We start from the raw sequence: 21177 nt of genomic DNA on the forward strand, positions 1-21177 counted from the left end.
TTTTCCACCACTTGTTTCTCCACCTTTCTCTCTCTCCCATGCTATAGATCTCTCAGTAAAGAGACAATAGCTAAGGAAAGGAAGAAACAAACACATTCTTTATTATAATGCACAAATTACCAATATAACTAGAATTTCAACCAATTTGTTGAAAAAAGGGAGAAAAAACCACACTTGTGAAGATCTTTGGTTCTCATCAGAGTGGAATACGTGCAAAAGTGATGAGCACAAGTTTACAGATACTGCTCATCAATCACATTAAGCAAATCTCAGCAGGCACAGAAAAACAAGCAATGCTGCTGCCTACCATCTTGCTATTACCTCTTTCTGCTCCCATCTGCTGTCATACCAGTATTACAGAAATTAATCACTTTATCCTTACAGGCAGCCTCTGAAACAATGACTATGAGCATTAGAAATATGCTCTTACTCTCTATCTGAGTTCCACCTGACTCCACATGGTTCTCCATTTTTTTCTGACGCAAACTACCAGACCACTGTGACTTGCCTGATTCAGAAACTGAACTTTCAGGTCCTGGATCTCAGCTAGGGCACCAGACTGGGGTGGTTTTTCCTGGGAAACAGGGCTTTCTCCACAGACCACTTACACTGAAGGTTCTCCATGGCTTCAAAATAGTTTGAAATAGGGCTCGAGATCCATATGTGAGCTCCTGAAGGCACAACTACAGCACCGAATAACATATGTACAGAAACTACTGCAATAAGTGTGGAAGAGGAGATCCCGGGAAGGATATGAAAACAGCATAGCTTGTTCCATCTAATTATGTGCAATGTATCCCTCATTAAAAAATCTCAGTAATGAAAGTATTACTAACAACAAATCTCAGTCTTTGTCTTTAACGTAAAACTGGAAAAATGCCTGATTTACGAAAGGATTAAGATACTTATGTCCTTTCATCTTTCTTCAGCCTTATATAGAAAACATTTCAAATCCTAAGATACAGATTTTAGGGGAGGGCAGGAGGGAAGGAGATATTTCACAACATTGCCACTACAGAAAAACTGGGAACAGATGGATCTCATATATTGGTTCGAAGTGACCACATTGATCATCAACTAGTTGCACGATTAACCGCCTGACGTAGAAGAGCAGGATATTATCAGCCATCTATTTCATTTAATAGATGCACATTTTAGAAGGAAAAACATGCTTGGTATCTTTCTGCTAGACTTGTTAAAATGGCCTTAATGTTTGTTTTTTGAGTGAAATGGAAGAAAACATTACTGAAGCATTTACATGGACCATCGACCTGCCTCACCGGACTTTCCAGCCCCTTTTATTGTGTTAGGGCATGGAAATACTGCAGCTCCAAACAGAACCACTTTCTTTTAAGTACACTCCATTTTTCAGCAAACTGTGAAGACTCTCTCAAAGTTAGACCCTAGTGAAACTGTATCATTAGACATCCAATCTCTGACATATCCACACTTTGCAGTTAGCTTATAAAATGATAACTATTATATATATTTTGTACAGATAAGTCCCAACTCAAAGACAATAGAATAATATAATGAATAACGAGTACAACCCTTCTCTAGGATTTATTAATTTCAAGTGTGCTAGCATACTAATTAAAATTACTTACATATTTCCTAAATTCAATGCATAGAGTGACCCCTACTGGTCTGCTAGGCACCCCAGCAAAGACACAAACCGACAAAAACCATCACACCAAGGAGTGAACCTGAGCTAACTTACATGGACAATCCCCAGATAAAGAGCATCCATACCTTATTCAAGTTACAGAATGACTAATACTAATAACTCAGTAGAGGCAAAAATACTCCAGTGCTTTCTATGGACTTTTAAACATTCACTCTTCTTGTCATTATAAATAACAAAATAATCAAGTGAATGGCTTGTAAAGAACGCTTACTATATACCAGTATTTATAGCTGAGAGCCACATTATTATGAAGAGTCTCAATTTTTTCCAAAAATTTTCTTACAAACACCCAGGAAAAACAAACTTCAGTCTACCAGATGTTTTAAATGAGAAAAACTTACACTTCCTGTACTTTCCCAATTAAACATGAATAGCAATTACGACAATAAGCCTCCATGAATCAGACTGCGCTTGCTACTTTTATTTTATGCATAAAAAGCAACATCACAGAACTATCTAATTATTTGTCTAAATACTGTCTGCTTTAATACACAACTAACTAATAAGCCAGGTAACCAATAATGTGCTCTGTAATACACACACTTTATCACCTAATACACTATTTTATTAATTTAAACAATATAGGAGAATCAGTTCAAGATCTTAACACTAATATGAGTACACTCACAGATTAATAAAAGAGGAGTACGGCTGTTTATTCGAAGTGCTGCCTGTTCTCTTTTTTTTTATAAATATATACATATATTAGACACACATACACACTTATGTGTGAAATCAGTACCCAACTTGGATCAACAACAACTAGAAAACAGCAAAGCTTACTATAAGTGTGAATTCTAAGTGCACTTCTTTGACCATTGAGCTTTTTAATAACACAAATATGATTACAACATAAAGTGAGCAGGAGATTGACCGAAGAGAACAAACATTTGCCTCTAATTTATTTCGGCCAGGATTAATACCAAGAATCTAGTAAGAGAAAGCAGTTCTAATTCCCACTCCTGAAGGAAAACTTTGCTTAGAAAGCTTAAGCAATAGAAATAGAAATCCAGTCTTCTCTCTCTGCTTCAAAATCCCTTCAAATTTACAGGAATATCCTGTAGTGACTGCAAGTTTCCACTGTGTCTAAACCAAGTCAGCCCAGTGTTGCTCAATATGTGCTCATACTGGGAGCTTACAAAAGTCATCCCTCTTCCCAGCTGCTCAGGAGTAGCTGAAACCCAGCGGCAGAACCTGGACCTCAGAGCTTCTCAGTGGTCACCAGCAGGCTGGCCTGCGACCTGCCTCTTACTTCTGACCACTAGCCAAAGTTGTTGAAGTGAACAATTACAGCCAAAAGTTATTTTTAAAATGCATTCAACCAGTTCTAACTTAGCGCACCAAATCCCTAGAGCCTTCAACAGGAGTTCAACATTTTATAGAGATTTTATTTTTGGGAGCCATATTTAAATATTTACAATGTTATACAAAGGAGAATGAAAGAAGAAAAACAGTGACATGCCATAAAACATTTAAGAAGCCTGTAACTCAGCTTTTTTTTTTTCTCCCCAAAAACTATACAGTGAACTTTGCTATTGTTTTCACTGAAATACAGAGTACTACAACATCCACTGTAAAAGTATAAATTTAGACACTATTACGTCAAAAAAATACAACAAAAGAACACTGAGGTTAAAAGTCAAGTACTCCAAAGTCAGGGAATTCAAGAAATAATGCTGTCCGTGTACCACTTAATCAATGCCTTCAGGCTTAATGAAAAAACATTTCTCAAGATCTTGGCACTATTCAGTGAGCAAGCATTGTTGTGGTCGGTCTTGCACATGTTTGATCCCAGGCCTTGTAAGTGCCATCTAAACACAGAGCTGAACCAAACACCAAGCTGAGTGGTGCAGTTGATTCGCAAGAGGGAAGAGATGCCATTCAGAGGGACCTAGATAGGGTTGAGGAGTGGGCCCATGTGAACCTCATGAAGTTCAACAAGGCCAAGTGCAACGTCTTGCACCTGGGTCGGGGCAATCCCCACTATCAATACAGACTGAGGGATGAATGGATTCAGAGCAGCCCTGTAGAGAAGGACTTGGGGGTACCAGTGGATGGAAAGCTGGACATGAGCCAACAATGTGCTCTCACAGCCCAGAAAGCCAACCGTATCCTGGGCTGTATCAAAAGAAGCGTGGCCAGCAGGTTGAGGGAGGTGATTCTGCCCCTCTACTCCTCTCTGGTGAGAGACACAGTACTCCACCCGGAGAACTGCATTCAGCTCTGGCGTCCCCAGCACAGGAAAGACATGGACCTGTTGGAGTGGGTCCAGAGGAGGGCCACAAAAATGATCAGAGGGATGGAACACCTCTGATATGAAGAAACGCTGAGAGAGCTGGGGTGGTTCAGCCTGGAGAAGAGAAAGCCCTGAGGAGACCTTATTGTGGCCTTTCAATATATAAAGGGGGCCTATAAGAAAGATGGAGAGAGACTTTTTACAATGGCCTGTAGTGACATGACAAGGAGCAACACTTTTAAACTGAAAGAGGTAGATTTAGACTAGATATAAGGAAGAAATTTTTCACAATGAGGGTGGTGAAACACTGGAACAGGTTGTCCAGAGAAGTTGTGGATGCCCCATTCCTGGAAGTGCTAAACGTCAGGTTGGACCTAATCAGCAACATGATCTAGTGAAAGATGTCCCTGCCCATGGCAGGGGGTTGGACTAGATGATTTTTAAAGGTCTCTTCCAACCCAAAGTATTCTATGATTCTATGAAAGGGGCTTTTGTATGTTTCCAAGCTGTCTACACCAAGAGAAGGGCCCTAAGTCTATCAGAAACCCCAATTTCTGCTCTGTGGTACTAGAAAGTAACACAACGCCAAAGCTATTGCCAAGCCAGCTTCAGTACCACACGTACATTAGTAGGCTGCTCTAATCAAACTAACTGGATGTTAGTCAGCAATCAAAGTTAAATCTTCTGTCTCCAGTACTTGGGTGATCCAGCATTGAGGCCTCCAAAAGGCTGAGAGTCAATGTATGTCAGACATCAGACAGATTACCTGGCTACTAACTTGCCTTCCCTGGGGAATGATAAATTAGTCCCCAATGCTCTTCTGCAAGTCTACTCATGATTTGTAAATGGAGTCATGTTTTACTGTCTACAAACTAGAAATTAAGAACTGTTGTAATGCAGGAGGTAAAAATGGGTTTGTAACTGGGGACTGAGTAAATGTTGACTCGTGTTGCCTACTTAGCACACTGCCCACCATAACCTCACCCTGTTACCTTAAGAAATACAGAATTTGTCTGCCTGAGCCATGAGGAATTAAAATTTTTCAGTGTAATCATGTTCCTTGTTAGTGACCATGATTCTTGCGTACTAGGGATTTTTATATCAGTTCACTTCAAACATCCTGCTAACGCCAAGGACAGCAGGGAAATACAAGGGGTTTATATTTAGTGTTCAGGACAGAGGCACATCACCATACTGCTGTACACCCAATATTTTGCACGAAGCCTTCTGTTTTAAGGTCTTACTCTTGCAGGAGCTGCAGAAGATTCTTTGATAATTTCCTTGGTGTTAACGGCAAAAAGCTACATCTAAACATGAGCAATAAATGAATTACATATGTCAAGAATTCAGTGAAGCTAAACTATCTGTGGATGTGCCTGGCTAAGAGGAGTGAGAGAGGACCAGAGTGGCAGGTGGCAGAGCACTATTGTATTGCCTTGCTCTGTCTGCGACTTCTGGCAAAATACGCAGTCTGCGACGCAATGGAGCACGTCAGTGCCCAACAGAACGCACATGGCAACAAGCACACAAGAACTTTACTGAAAGTCATCACATAATGGCTCCTGCATCAGGGCAGAGACAAGGTCTGCATTACCAGTGAACATGCAAGAAACACCAGGAAAAGGAGATGACACTGATCTTTGAGTGCTGAAGCACACACTAACAAGCAGCAGCTCATCCCACAAAGTTAAAAATACATGCTTGACTAATTCATTAACCAAATGCAAGATTAGGTGATACCTACAATAAATTCCGCAGATAAAGGCACATAACTTGGCAACAATGGTTGCCCTACAAATCCCCCTGGAATACTATGTTAAAAAATACAATTCTTTGATCAGCTTCTGAAAATATTTGGGAGTAAGTGGCACAAACTATTTCGTCTTTGTTCTGTTATCTCTGTCATTAGTAAATTTGAAAAGCCTTCTAACTTTCCAGACTTGTACAGTCTACCTTTATGCCTCTTCAGATGAGACAGGATTGAGGTGGAACATGTCTGTGGTCTTCAGGTGTTAACTCTGGGAACGGCTCCTGCATGGCTTTCCCCTCTTAGGAAAATGTGCCTGTCTCCTTTTTTAACAGACAGATGAGGACAAAGGGCTAGACTGGGGTTGGAGACCCAGAGCTCTGATCAGGACTCCTGTCACTCCTGTCCCTGTCCTGCCTTCTGCTTCACAGCTAAGCCACCAATCTAGTCATGTCTTAATAAGCCACCCATCTAGCAATTTAAACATTTAGAAAGCTTTCATTTTATCGCAGATATTATACATAGGAAGAGGTGTACTGAGGTAAGAGTGGCACTGAGTTTTTGCAGCTTCTTGACGAGCTTATAGAGGGAGACACTGTCCCTAATGTTCTGTGCATCCTTTCATTGTTACATACATTTACAGTTATGGAAACAGATATAGGTGGTCCAATTCTGAAGTACTAAACAAGATACATACTGAACACAAATGCTTTACTGAATAATAGTAGCCGTGTTTAAATGAGAAAAAAAAAAAAACAACAAAATCTGATGTGACAAGTCCACTCCAAGCACTGCTGTCACCTCAAAATTTAAAGCTGGGAGCAGAAAAGAATGATTACCTCCCAGGAAGACCTCGCAAAAGGCTCTCTTGAGCAAACTAACAAATGATGTTTCTTCTCCTGCATGCAGAGTCAGAGGTGGAGAAGCTCATGATTGTTTCAGCAACTGTTCCACTATGAGATGCTCCTACAGTTCCCAGAAGAAGAGAACAGACCTACTTTGGGTGAACTCTCAAGAGTTCTAGAAAGCCACAGAATTTCTAAGTGATAAGCGGTTAGGGGATCAATATAGGTAAAAATTTTTAAATAATGCAAAGAACAATTGCTGAGTGTCAAGGGCAGCTCACAAAAAGAAGCTTGTGGAAGACTTTGCTGGGAGATAGCCAGCTGGGCTTCAGAACATCCATACAATTTGCTTACATAGGTTTTCTGCATATTATCTCCCACTACTGAAAGACCTCAGGTCTATTCTGGCTCTGTATTTCTGGGAGTTATCTGGCTCACCCTGCTGCCTCCAGGCAGGACCAACTATACTTTTTATTCTTGACAGAAACATCTAAGCCTCATACAGATGGAGTTTCCATACGCTACTCCTGAAGCGTGTTCTGGTGCTGCAGTATCTTTATCATTCAGCATCATTTCATAATTAGTCTTTCTTACTTCTGGTAGATAGGACAGGAAATTGCACAGCATAGGACCACAGCATCTCCAGTCCACAGACTGATTGCCTCCTTTCTTTTTTCAACAGCCTTTTATGTTACTGAGGATTGTTACAAAGTTCCTGTTCAGTGTTTTCTTTTCAATCTAAACAGCCCCTGGTGTATTTCATTCTTCATACTGATCAGAGATCCAGAAAGCAGTGTAACAAGTCATATTTTCTCCTACACTGCCTTCTCCTGTGAACACTCCTTCCCATACAATCACATGTTTCTTAGAATGCAGTACCTAAAATTGGACATGGTACTCCATGCTTACTATACACTCATCATTGACCTCTTTTTTACATTCATCTTTCAAAACCCCAACATGCATTCGCCTTTTCTGCAACAGTATGACATCAGTGACATGGCCATATTGTGATGCACGATAAGCCCCAGATCCTTTCAGGAATATCTGTTACCTAATCTGTCAGATCACTCTGTGCTACCGATTATTTTTGAAAAATACAGCACTTGGTACCAGTTCCTATTGAATTAGTACTCCATTTTCCTTTCTTAAATAATTTTTCCAATTCACCAGAATTATTTTTAATTCTACTCTTGTTCTCCAGCATGTTCACAGTCACTTCCACCTTGGTGTTGATGGCAAATTTAAATAAGGACACTCTTATTCTATCATGCAAGTCATTAAAACATCAACTCATGCAGGACCCCAGACAGACCCCTCTGCAATACAACCCAATATATCCTTCCATTGTTGACATATGCATACGCTTCTGTGTACCTGCACCCACACATGTACAAACATATGTGGACGCGTGTGCATGCACGTCTATGTTCTGGAGATTACACCAACCACAGTACTTTGTTGGTGTTGATGTTTGCTTAGTGGCAACTGATTTGGATTGCCTTCAGTACAAACAAAACTTGCGTTAACAGCATGCTCACTGGATTCAACTAACTTGTGCTTTCCACAACCAACCACATTTTTTGCCTAGGAAATAAGGCAGAGCTGTTTTACTGATGCACAAATAACACACACACCAGCTAGAACATCACAAAGATCTACATTGTTTTAAGAAGTCATCCTACAAAAAACTCCACCAAGAAATAAAAGCAAAACGTACTTTAAAAAGTTGGTCTATATCAAGCTGAAAAAGAAACTTTCCTTCTTTCTTTTTATGTGCAATATTGGACAGTGAGTTCTGATCCTAACCCAGAATTCCTCTGAGGAACTGTATAACACAACAGTATTTTTCTGAATATACTTAGACTAGAAAAGGAAAAAACACAGGCTCATTTTAAAATTTTGCTTAGCTATGCAAAACTGCTAAGCAAATGTGGAAGCTACAGTGGGGAAGAAAGTGGCAGACTTGCACAGACTTGCTAGCGGGGTGCTCAGAGTTACACTGCTGTCAGAAATTCCCTAGGTAAAACTAAAAAGAAATAGTTTGTGCTCAAGCATTTTTATAAATTCCTCAGAGATACCATAAATATTAATAAGAACATATTTTAAAACAGTCTGTTAAATATTAAGGCATGTGCATGTATGCTATACTAATGTACAACAATTGAATAAAAATCTGCTTTTCCCACAGGATTCACTAAAATACTTTTTTTTTGTCTCTCCAGAGAAATCCTTGTTAACCCAAACAAACATGTTCAAAATAACAAGATTCAATGATCTGGCAGTTTTTAAGAACAGATTACTGACACGGTTTTGAATGTTTCTTAGATGAAATCACTAACATTAACACCTTCACATTAATCGATTGGTGTCAGCAGAATTCTGGAGAGCTATGCTGCAGGCTCCAACACCAAAGTAGTAATCAATTAAGGAAGTCAGCTGAAAAAATGATGCAAAGATCAGAGTTGTCAATGGCAAAATAATCTCATCTCAGTAGTGTCAAAGGAAGAGTAAAAAAAATGCCACATACTTACTTCGTAATGCAAGAAAACTATTCCAAACAAAGACTTAGTAACCCAATAATTGTCAAATAACTATTGCAATTAAAATCTAGGAAGAAATTCTTCAGGAATCTATATTCTAGACCATATTTATGTAATTTTATACAAGGTACATTTCAGTATAAATTGCAGAAGCTTTTAGTTTTTTTAATACAGTATTAAAGAACATACTTGTTAAAAAATCCAGTGATTTTATTTAGAGAGTACTAAAACTCTGAACAACTAATACAGAGTTAAACACCAAGGAAAAAATATATACAGTTTAGTTCTTGAAAATTAATCAACATTTTTACGCATCTTATATACTTTTCCTTTTGAACAGGAATAAATAAAGACACTGATTTTTGGCTATATATTCCATCTGTAAACAACTCTTAAACACAAATAATACTGCTTTGTTGATCTGCTAAGTTCTTGAACCTGCTGAGTTAGCAAGGATGTCCACAGCAGGGTGTTGAGAAGGGGAGCATTAAATACCACTCAAAATAGGGTTCTCATTTCTCCATACTCTTTGTTTGGCTATCATCATCGTGAGGGCCTCTACCATGCTACATGCCATAGAAAGCTACCTGACACAATCTGTAGTGCATTCTTTACCTTCCACAAGCAAACCATCAGAATCTATTAAAATTACTTTACGCCGATAGCACTAGAGACATGACAAATCACAGGCCAAGAGTCAGATACCAAAGAATGTGTCTCAGGGCGTTGGGGCCAGGCCCATTTGCAAGCAAATGATATTGTGTGAAGCTGGCATGCTCAGTGCATGACAAACTGATGCAATTTCAGTACTGTCGGAGAAGCTGGGTGAGATTTCTCTGATGCTGGCTACGGTTAGTGTACAGAATTGTGCAGAGTTCCCAGATTTGAATCACTTGGGGCCTGAGAGGGCTTCACTTGACAAGCCACAAATAATTACACCACACTCTTTCTATTGTACTCTATTATTTTGCCTCTTATCTCTAGGCTTTGAGCACTCATGAACAAGCAAGGTCGCTTCTATTTTGACCATGATGCAACAAAACATTGTTCTTTTGTGATATGATAAATAAAACACAGCCCTGCAGACTAAACATTTTTATCAGGTCCATTTTCCACTTTTATAAGCTACAACAACTTTGGGAGCTTGTTAGAAGAGTAGCGGTTGGAAATAACCATGCAGGCAAGTTCATGAGCTTTTCACTTGGGACCGTGATACAGCTATCTCGTTATTGTAAAAACTCATTTGAGAAATGAGGCATTAAGTTCTTAGCCCTTAACAGATAACAGTTATATCTGTGATTACTTTAAGCAGGTTTTTACCCCCTTTCAAATCAGCAATTTTTGACAATTTAGTTGGCGAGTAGCAAAAAATAGTTTTGAATGTGCAGCATGTTGCCAGTTCTTTCCCAGACACCAAATACACTTCAAAACTAAAGTAACTGCATTTTCTGTAGCAGTTCACAAAATGTATTATTTAAACACCTAGGCAATTAGGAAAGTTTTCTGTTAGTGGTATTATCCTGGACACTGATTTTAAAAACACCAATGACATTCACAACATTCATACTTAAAAAAAAAAAAATAGAAAAAGCAGTGGCTTTCATAGTTTAAGAAACTAACTTCTAGTCATCTTTTCTTAGTTTACCTAGCATTTGTCTTTCAGAAGAAATTCCCTTCCTTCTCCCATGGTCTAGGCAAAAATCAGGCTTTTAATTTAGAGTTCTGTATTACAAACCAGACGGCACCAGGTTCTTTCAGCCTTAAAACTATGTTTAGAGGTTTTCTGAAGCTGCAGTTAGATACAAACCATCCAGTAGTAAAGGAAAAATTCAAATATGAAGACTAAATGCACATAGAGAAAAAAATGATTCTACCTTAAAGACACCTTCTTCTAAACAGTACCTTAAAACTGTTTCTGATTCCCATTAATGTATTCTCCTTATGTTTATTTTTCAGATAAATATATAGTAGCAAGTAGGCACCAAAAGGTAAAGAGAAAATGCTAAAGGACTTCTTAGCTGAAAGTGCTAACTTAAGAGTATATTCTTCCGCTTTGTCTCTAATTCAGGCCAACATAAGGATTGTCTTATTTTAGAGGAGACAATTACTATCCTCAATAACACTCCTAAGAAGTTCTTACCAAGTTGTTTTAAAACACATCTAAAAATATTCTTTCCTTCTTCCCAACTGGAACTAAGAATTTATGGTAAAACCTGGAAGTCTGACATCGTAACATTTCTGCCAAGGGAAGGTAAAACCGAAAATACCACAAGAACAGGTTTCGATATAGAGGAGAAATATGGAAAGGAAATTTAAAAAAAAGCATGCTCAGCTGTACTTCAGAATCTACTTGAACTTTGTAATCTCTGTGTCAAACAGGAATTTTTAAAACATGCAGAGGAAATAGTGCAAAGATTGTACTCCTACCAATCACACATCCACATTCTGAGCGCTCAGCAAAAGGAAAGGTCTCTGACATGTTCTGTTCAATACCAAAAATAGATGTTTTCAGTATTTACTGGTTTTTTATGCTCCCTCACTACAATGTAAAAACAGAAGCGAGGTCTTTGGCTTTTACAGGGAGAATGGATCCTTTATTAAAACCTAGCTTTTTAATATTCTCTAACTTGTTTTTAAGAATGGAATGTTTTGGAATTTCATGTAGTGTTTGTCATCGTGGGACATAATTTTTCTTAGCATTTGGGAGAAATCAGAAAAGCAATAGGCTAGTATATTTTCTAATTCTATAATGGCATGGCATTCAACTCAAAATTTGTTTTGCATTTTTCTCCTGAATAGCCATTTCTTCACCTCTCTCAAGCAAAGTAAATATTTTTACAACATTCCCTGACATTACTATAAATCTATTAGTCCATTAATTTATGATTAAAATGAAGACACGTTCCTTATGTTTCCACATCTCAAAAGAACAATAAAGTTAGATTGTAACTACCATCACAGCTTGACTGCAAGGAAGACACATGACCAGGGAGTCCCATTCCTAGAAAGAGCTCGATTACTAAGTAAAGAGTACAGAAGGGAATCTATATGCAAAGAAACAGAAGCCTGTGCAAGACCAGAAGTAAAGGCAGTTAGCTGAAGTACATATGGTCGCTTTTCATAAAAGCAGCTTGCTGTAATCAATACAAACTTGCTGCTGAACAATTGATTGTTTCACCACATAATCAAGATTCTTTGTTTGTCCTTATGTAAAAGATGATATGAAAGCTTTAGATTTCATTATTTTCCAATTTGGAGATACTGCAGCACATGAATACCTTCTGCCCTGGTATAAAAAGGGAATCCATTTTTAAAAAGTGAATCAATTACAAGAGGAGACAAGGAATATAAAAAATAAAATAATGAAGATTAGTAATTCTTATCTCACAGTTTTCAAGGTAGACTAGCAGAAGAAAAGACTTTCACAGAAGTTTTACACCATTTTCACTATATTAAAGAATTAAGTAGTCAATCAATAACCATATCATTTTGGATAGACACTACTGTCCACAGCATCTCATCAGGCAAACAACTATTACGACGTGCAGGCAACCCCTTTCAAGAGCGATTTTTGAAACTCTGTGTACCATGTACACAATTCAACAACTGTCACCTAGAGGCCCTGGGCTTAACTGGGGCCCACAAACACTGTGACATACAAATAAATAATATACTAAATGGAAGATGCAGTGGAGGTTTGGTCATTTCTAATAAATTACTTACTCTAGCTACACTGGTGGCAGCTTCAACATCCAAAAGCATCTTCTCAGATTTCCTATTTATCTGTTTTTAAGAGCTGAAGGTTGTTTTGAACAGGAGGTGGAGCTCTCACTGCACCAGCAGAGGAGGAATGAGAGCAAACATATTTTGTTTAGAACCTGGAATGGAGATGGTGCTCCTTGCTCATGGCATGCTCTTTCTGTCCCATCTTATTTCAATGCGTAAAAGTATCCAAGCATTACTGTTGTGCCCCAAATACTTTATTTAAAAAAAAAAAAAAAAACAACAACAACACAATGTTTATTGGTATATGAAATGTGAAATGCTTGTAACATGATATATAGATTGAGCTTGTAACATGATATATAGATTGAAATAAGTAAAAAAAAAAAAAATAGACTACTCCCAGAAAGAGAGTATCCATGTTCTAGCTACAAGATCTTTATCATCAGGACATCTAAGAATAAATAGCCTGTTAACAGACTAAATACACTTCCCCTTTCGTTTCTCATTAAAGGTACAGTGCCACTTTCAAAGAGAATGACCACACTTCTGCTTTGTCATCAAAATCCCCTTCCCGAATGCTCTACAAAATGCTATTTTAGCCTTCCCCATGCCACAGAAAGTTCAGGCTTATAGAAAAGTGGAAATGAAAAGTTGATAAAAGTCCTCATATAATTCTTGTAAGCAGGAGAAATAAGGGTTGCTTACAATAAGCATTTACAATATGGAAAGAAATCGATGGGACTTTATACTGCAGCTTAGTGACGTAACTGTGTTTCTTACTCAATAGGCCACTCAGGACAAAGTTTAGTCAGTCTCGACCCAGCTCTGCTGAGGTGGAGAATGGTCTTCCTGGTGCCCTGGCAGTGGGGAGAACATACAGAAGACAGGCTTTTGTGGCAGAGCACTTGGTGGTAGAATTTCAGTGCTACATTTGAGTACAGTGGAAGTACTTACGTTAGGTATGCACCATGGAAGCGTGCTAATGGAGGCTTTCCAGCAACTGCATTTCTTCCCTATTTCTTGTGAATTCAAAGATAATCATTACAAGAACCGCTTAGATTTACATATATTCAGCCTCCAAGCAATCCTTTAAATTCCTCCATACAAAAAATTGACGAAGGAACTTAAAAAGAGAGACAGCTACGGTCAAGAAGAATATGTTCATGTAAATTAGTAGCACAGACAACATTCTTCACAAAGATTGCAAAAATTAAAATCTGTAAGTGGGGGATATGTGATGGTATTTTCCAATGGATAATTTTGAATTGTAATGGTTTGAAGAATTGTCATTTAGAGTTTCCAGTTATTCTAAAAATAAATACCTATTATTAAAAAGACAGCTTTCTAAAACTGTTCCTGCAATACTAACTTAATTAATTTAATAACCTAGTCACTGCTGTAGACGAAAAACGCATCTTCAGCTTCTTCAGGACTCACCAGTCACCTAACATAAAAATGGTATCATATACTGAAATTCTAAATGAACTTCATAAATGGCATGACAATGATGACTAAAATTAAACCTGGAATGAATTACATCAGGCATTAAAAAGTTCAAAGACCAATTAAAATGTGCGTTACAGTAATAAAAAAATTGAGAGATCTGTTACATCTTCCCTCATGTTGCATTTTAAAGCCTGCTGTGTTCTCACTCCTGGGAAGCGAAGAATGTACATATGCTTAACGCTGTCTTTGTTGACAAGACTTTACAAGTATCCTGACTTGATGCTAGACAGACAGAAAACACCAGCAGGAGCAGTTAAGCATGAATCCCTCTGATGAAATAATTCTATTGGTAGCATTATATTATTAACAGTTTTGCCACTACTACCTCTCAAAGATTCAATGGAATTCAAATAGATCTTTATTGTGATGCATGTTTGAATGCTCTGCCACCCCCTATCTTTCTGAAAATGTAACTTCCTCATCAAAACCACAAATCAGTACATCTTGGGAGAGAACTGGGTACTGGATGTTTTGCAGTTATGGTTTACTGACAGAATGTGTCAACTTTTGGTCTTTCAGATGGTAAATTGATATAGGTAATCAGGCTGCTGCTTCTTTATCCTACTGCTGAACCCCCCCTTAGGAATACATCAGAAGTGATTTCTTGCTCAGAGAAATCTTGCATGGCCCTTTCCACTAGGATTTCATGACTGTGAATCAAGGCGGGGTTGAGCAATTGCACAACAATTAGAGATCACTGGAGCTATATGTCTCTGTCTAATCTGTCTACACCCCAAAGCAGATTAAACACACAAAAAAAGGAAACAGCTTTAACTGATTGTTATGTATACATTCAGTCAGTTCTTCACTTTGGTTTTACCTTTTTCCAGTTTCTGCCTTAGCTGCCTTCATGTGCACTGCAAAATTCTGTGTGTCTTACTTTATACTCTTCAAGTTCCCGTTGCATACTGACTGGTCAGTTTCATATCACTAACTTAAAGTCTGTCAGTGGGAAAACTGACTAGGGGAAAGAAATTTAATCATCACTGCTGACAAATGTACAAGTTAACAAAACAAAACAAAACAAAAGTATTTTCAATAACAGCAATCTTTGGCCTAAATTATCAGGTCTATTTCTTCCACTAATATATGCTCCTTCATTGGAACTGAAAAAAACAATGGTCTCATATAGCATTTTTCTGACATTACAGAATCATTGGCATCTGTCAAGTTATCTTTATCCTCTTCATCTTCCCATATAAGAGAGAAAAGTACCTGTACAGACCCACTCTGACTCCCTTGTGGAGATACCAGGACATCTAAAAATTCTCTATGAAGACACTAAGACAATAAAAAAAATCTAATTGATCTAACAGATCTAATATTTCTGTTTAGCTTCCTTGAACTTGGAGTAGCTGGTCTGTCATTGATTTCAATAGGACTTGGTGAGCTTGTACAAGCCAGATTGGTAGGCAAGAAGTCTTCACACTGGTAAATCTCATACTCGAGGCACACAGAGCCTGTTCAGATTTTCTAAAACTACCAAGTTCACACAGTCCAGAGACTCAGTGAAAGGGTTAGCATAGTAATACCTCACACTGTTTTTACATAAACTCATTCACATAATTACTCCCTCCATGCTTTATAACTAGAATACTTATAAATATTCCCCTTTTATCTTTCACGTTTATCACTTGCTATTGTGGCTTATTCTTAGGCTTCATATGAAAAAGCACCTAACAACTTCCCTTTTTGACTGTATGCACATTTACGTTAACAGTAAAGAATGCTGAAATATATAAGGTATACCAAACTTTAAGTCCTTGTAGTTTTATAGTTCCATAAACAAGAGTATAGCCTAGTAATTAAACTGCTTCTTCTACGGAGGTAAAGTCTATGGACTTTCAAAAAATCCACAGTACTTTAGGATCTTACCTGTCATAGCTTTCTTTGACAGCATTTGCAACTCCAGGAACAATTTGGGGAGTAGAATTGGAAGTGTTAATTAAAAACGTAGTAAGCACATGTGTCAGTCAAGTATGCCCTCTGCTCTACAACACATTTGAATGTATGTCACCTTGACTTGTAATATACCATTGTAAAATTTTTTTGGTCAATATAAATCAAATGTACACTAATTTATTCAGTAAGTTTCCTAGCATCTGAATCAACTTTAGAAATCTAACTAGTATTTATTATTCTGTTATTGACAAAGGGAGCATATTTAAATGATAACAAGAACACATTGGTGTCATTTTGAAGTTGAATTGTTCCCTAGGGACATCCTTAGTAAGCGTCTACATTTAAAGGTCATTCACTGCCAAATTATGAACAACTGTTGCATTTATTAGCACAGGCTCAATAGTTCGGAAGCTAGTGTCATCAATTTAAACTGACAATGAAATCTAATTGTCCACAAGGAAAACAGACATTTTCCTTATTCTGTGTTTCACCATTTTATGTATACCCTAAACAGAACTGGAAGAAGTGCGAGTTTACTCTATATTTTTTTTGGCGGGGTGGAGTGGTGGAAAAAAGGCTTGCAAGGTTTTATATCAGAGGAATAGTGCTTTAGTGAAGCTGAGCTCCTGACACAAAGACTGAAAGGAGCGAGTTTCCCACTTACTTTGTTGACAGAGCCCTATCTCAAGTGTTGCATCATAGACTTTTCCCTTATTTTTCTTTCTAATCTTTTCTTTCCCTAAACCGACTGTTCACTGGTCAAGACCCCACCCTTTCTATTTCTTAGTTTCTCTGTAGTTTTCCCTTTGATGCCAAGGAGAAGTTTCCAGTTTCTGTGGCAAGTCACTTCCACCCTCTCCCCAGAACTGCATTATGCTTCTACAGCTAGCCGGTAGTTGATGGGTGTCTGCCCATACCACTTTTCCGGTGCTGCCTAGCCATAACAAGGAGATCATCTGAAACAACAGGTTTCAGGGAAAGCAAGCTGAAAACAAACCAGTAAGTTGGTAATGAGCTTCCTTAAAGAAAATGACACTCTTTTTGTGTCTTTCCTTTCCAGGCAGTGAGAATACACAGTGGCAGGCTGAATCCAAGAGGAACTGGATTCTGTTCTGCTAAGGATAAGGAACCAGAAACCCAGAGATGTCAGGAAAGCATGTTTTGGTAGCCATGCAGAGCCACCACAGAGAGGAAGGACTCTCCTTCCAGTCTGTCATTTCATGCAGGAGGTCACCACCATCACTGTTTCTAGCAAAGAAAATAGGATGACCATCACCACACTTCTCAAAAACCCCTTCTTCAGCCCTGTTTCTCTGCAATGGCCCCTGACAGCCACAGTGCAGAAGACATCCTCTGTAACTCCCTGGCACGTTACTGGGCTGGTGGGGAGCCTGTGTGAGAGCAATCTTTTATCTGCCCCAAGCTCTGTCATCCTTTTCTGCTATTAATCACATCACCTCTGATAGCTCCTTGTTTCAGCTGCTCCAAGAAAACATTTTAATTCTGTGAAAGTTAGCACTTGTGAGAAATAGAATAGTAAAAGATTAACTGTGTAAAGTAGTACTCCTGTGATCATAGAATGGTTTGCGTTGGAAGGGACCTTTAAAAATCATCTAGTCCAACCCCCCTGCAAAGAGCAGAGACATCTTCAACTAGATCAGGTTGCTCAGAGCCCCGTCCAGCCTGTCCTTGAATGTTTCCAAGGATGGGGCACCTACCACCTCTCCGGGCAACCCGTTCCAGTGTCTCACCACCCTCAGCGTAAAAAATTTCTCCCTTATGTCCAATCTAAATCTACCCCCTTTCAGTTTAAAACCATTACCCCTTGTCCTGTAGCAGCAGGCCTTGCTAAAAAGTCTATCCCCATCTTTCTCATAAGCCCCCTTTAAGTATTGAAAGGCTACAATAAGGTCTCCTCAGAGCTTTCTCTTCTCCAGGCTGAACAACCCCAGCTCTCTCAGCGTTTCTTCATATCAGAGGTGTTCCATCCCTCTGACCATTTTTGTGGTCCCTCCTCTGGACCCACTCCAACAGCTCCATGTCCTTCCTGTGCTGAGGACTCCAGAGCTGGACACAGCACTCCAGGTGGGGTCTCACCAGAGCAGAGTAGAGGGGCAGAATCACCTCCCTCAACCTGCTGGCCACGCTTCTTTTGATGCAGCCCAGGATACGGTTGGCTTTCTGGGCTGCGAGAGCACATTGCTGGTTCATGTCCAGCTTTTCATCTACCAGTATCCCCAAGTCCTTCTCCACAGGGCTGCTCTCCATCCCTTTATCCCCATCCTGCACTGATACAGGGGGCTGCCCCAACCCATGGGCAAGACCTTGCACTTGGCCTTGTTGCACTTCATGAGGTTCACATGGGCCCACTTCTCGAGCTTGTCCAGGTCCCATCCCATCCCTCAGTCATGTCAACCACACCACTCAGCTTGGTGTCATCTGTGAACTTGATGAGGGTGCACTCGATCCCACTGTCTATGTCATTGATGAAGATATTAAACAGTACTGGTCCCAGTACAGTCCCCTGTGGGACACCACTCATCACTGATGTCCATCCAGACATTGAGCAGTTGACTACTATCCTCTGGATGCAACCATCCAACCAACTCCTCATCCACCGAACAGTCCATCCATCAAATCCATCTCTCTCCAATTTAGAGAGAAGGATGTTGTGGGGGACCGTGTCAAAGGCCTTACAGAAATCCAGATAGACAACATTTGTAGCTCTTCCTTTGTCCACTGATACACTCAATCCATCGTAGAAGGCCACCAGGCTGGTCAGGCAAAACTTGCTCTTGGTAAAGCCACGGTGGCTGTCTCAAATCACCTCCCTGCTCTCCATGTGCCTTAACACAGCTTCTAGGAGGATCTGTTCCATGATCTTCCCAGGCACAGAGGTGAGGCTGACAGGTCAGTAGTTCCCAGAGTCCTCCTTTCTACTCTTTCTAAAAATGGGTGCAATGTTTCCCTTTTTCCAGTCACTGGGGAATTCACCTGACTGCCATGTCTTTTCAAATATCATGGACAGTGGCTTGGCAACTACAGCAGCCAGTCCCCTCAGGACTCTGGTATGCATCTCGTCGGGTCCCATAGACTTATGCATGTTCAGGTTCCTCAGGTGGTCTCAAATGTGATCTTGTCTTACAGTGGGAGGGACTTTGCTCCCCCAGTCCCTGTCTTGCAGCTCATCCACTTGAGAGGTGTGGGAAGAGAGGTTGCCAGTGAAGACAGGCAAAAAAAGTTGTTGAGTATCTCAGCCTTTTCCTCGTCCACTGGTTACCAGTTTGCCAGTCGTGTTCATCGGTGGGAAGGAGGGGGGGTACACTTTCTTTGACCTTCATCACCATATTGTTTTAAATGTTAATACTATACATAAGCCTGATGATGCGAAATAACTGGAATTGAATTACGTATACAATTTCATAGAAAGAAAACATACTTCACTCAGATAGACTGCACTAGCCCAGAACTGCACCCATCCCCTTTAATTTGAAGGTTACATTTCAAAGAGATTCAATATTTCACAGTGTCACTTCCTCTGCTTATCACAACTTTTCTAATTCATCAGATTCAGGTAGAGCAGAACTGTTGAAACATCTACTTAATCACAAAGTCTTCAACACCCTGCAATCCCCGTATTTTATAGCAGTATCTACCAAACCCACAGCTTCTGACTGTTAACCCTGACATGAGGTCCACAAGAATGAGAGTTGATATAGTCTGAACACAGAAGCATTCACAAGCTCCAACTGTCCAAGTGAAATCACCTTTTTGCTCAATGCAAAATAATTCTTATGTTATGTTTTTTCTTAGGTAAATATCTGCCTAGACAGTATCTTCCTAGCTAGTGCAGAGCAACGGTAAGCTCTCATTAACCTCAGTTTTGCTGGAGGGAGGGCTTATAGTGTACTCATTTGCATCGGCCGTGAATTTCTATGCTTGGAACAATACTCATGCAAATTATTTAGCAATGTAACAAATTGACATTACATTAGAATAAGTCTTGCCCATAAGCATAGCCCATAAGCTCTTTAAAACATAAAGGAAAAAAACCATGTTATTATCAGAACAGACTTCCGTATCCTCTCCAACATGCATGCCCGACCCAGAGGAACTTTAGCTATGACTTCTAGTACAGTGTCATGGTCAGGGAAATCCTTGAACTGATGTATCTGGTAGCATAAAGCATGATAATTTTTGTATGGGATGTGGTATAGAACCCCCCTCATCTGATTGAAGGGGCCAAGTAATCATGCAGGAGCAACTACCAAACTTTATTGAGCTAGAACAAGTTTCAGACGCATGTTTGACTCATCACCAGTGACCTGAGAGGAACAGTGCTGTAATAATCATCAGTTCTGTAATAACCAAACATTTTTACTTTCAAGATCATTTTCTTGAAAGAGACAGTTTCATTTCTGATTTCTTTGAAGCTTACAGAGCTTAACATTTATAAAACTTCAAAACCCAAATCCTCTAGATAGCAGGATTTACTGACAGAATTACTATTAAAGAAATAAAAACCACACTAAAAACAAATACTAAAAATATATATTGCTATGAAAAATCCTATTTGTGTGATATGCACATCTCAGAAATCTCTCTGTCACTTCAACTAACCTGCCCAACTGGGATATGCTGGGATCAGTCTGTGCTATTGTAACCACACTCAAGTGGAATGTTTTAAAGCCGATTTCATTCCCCAAAATCACACAGACATGTTGCAGGGGACTACTTCCATTTAAGTTCAACTAAGAGGCAGAAATATTAATGCAGTTACACTTCCACATTAATGCATTTAAAGTGGTTTACAAGGCTTGTAAATACTTGCCAGTACTGAGGACCAGAGAATATGCAGCATTAGTATCACGTAGATGCAAGGGAGAAACGCACCTGTTTCATACAACTATGCCTACATGGATCAGTCTTCTGGCAATTCTACAGGATTAGTTTTTTTTCCTGGTATTTCTTAACAGCTCAGAACT

The 21177-nt window shown here is 39.2% G+C and overlaps 1 protein-coding gene across 1 annotated transcript in view; it reads right to left on the reverse strand.

Annotated features, from left to right (window-relative positions):
- Positions 1-21177, reverse strand: part of SNX24 (sorting nexin 24) — a 94272-nt gene that overhangs the window by 72047 nt on the left and 1048 nt on the right. The gene's annotated exons all lie outside the window — the stretch shown is intronic.

The sequence above is a fragment of the Platalea leucorodia genome, assembly GCF_965183815.1.
Source record: "Platalea leucorodia genome assembly, chromosome: Z".
Taxonomy (NCBI): domain Eukaryota; kingdom Metazoa; phylum Chordata; class Aves; order Pelecaniformes; family Threskiornithidae; genus Platalea; species Platalea leucorodia.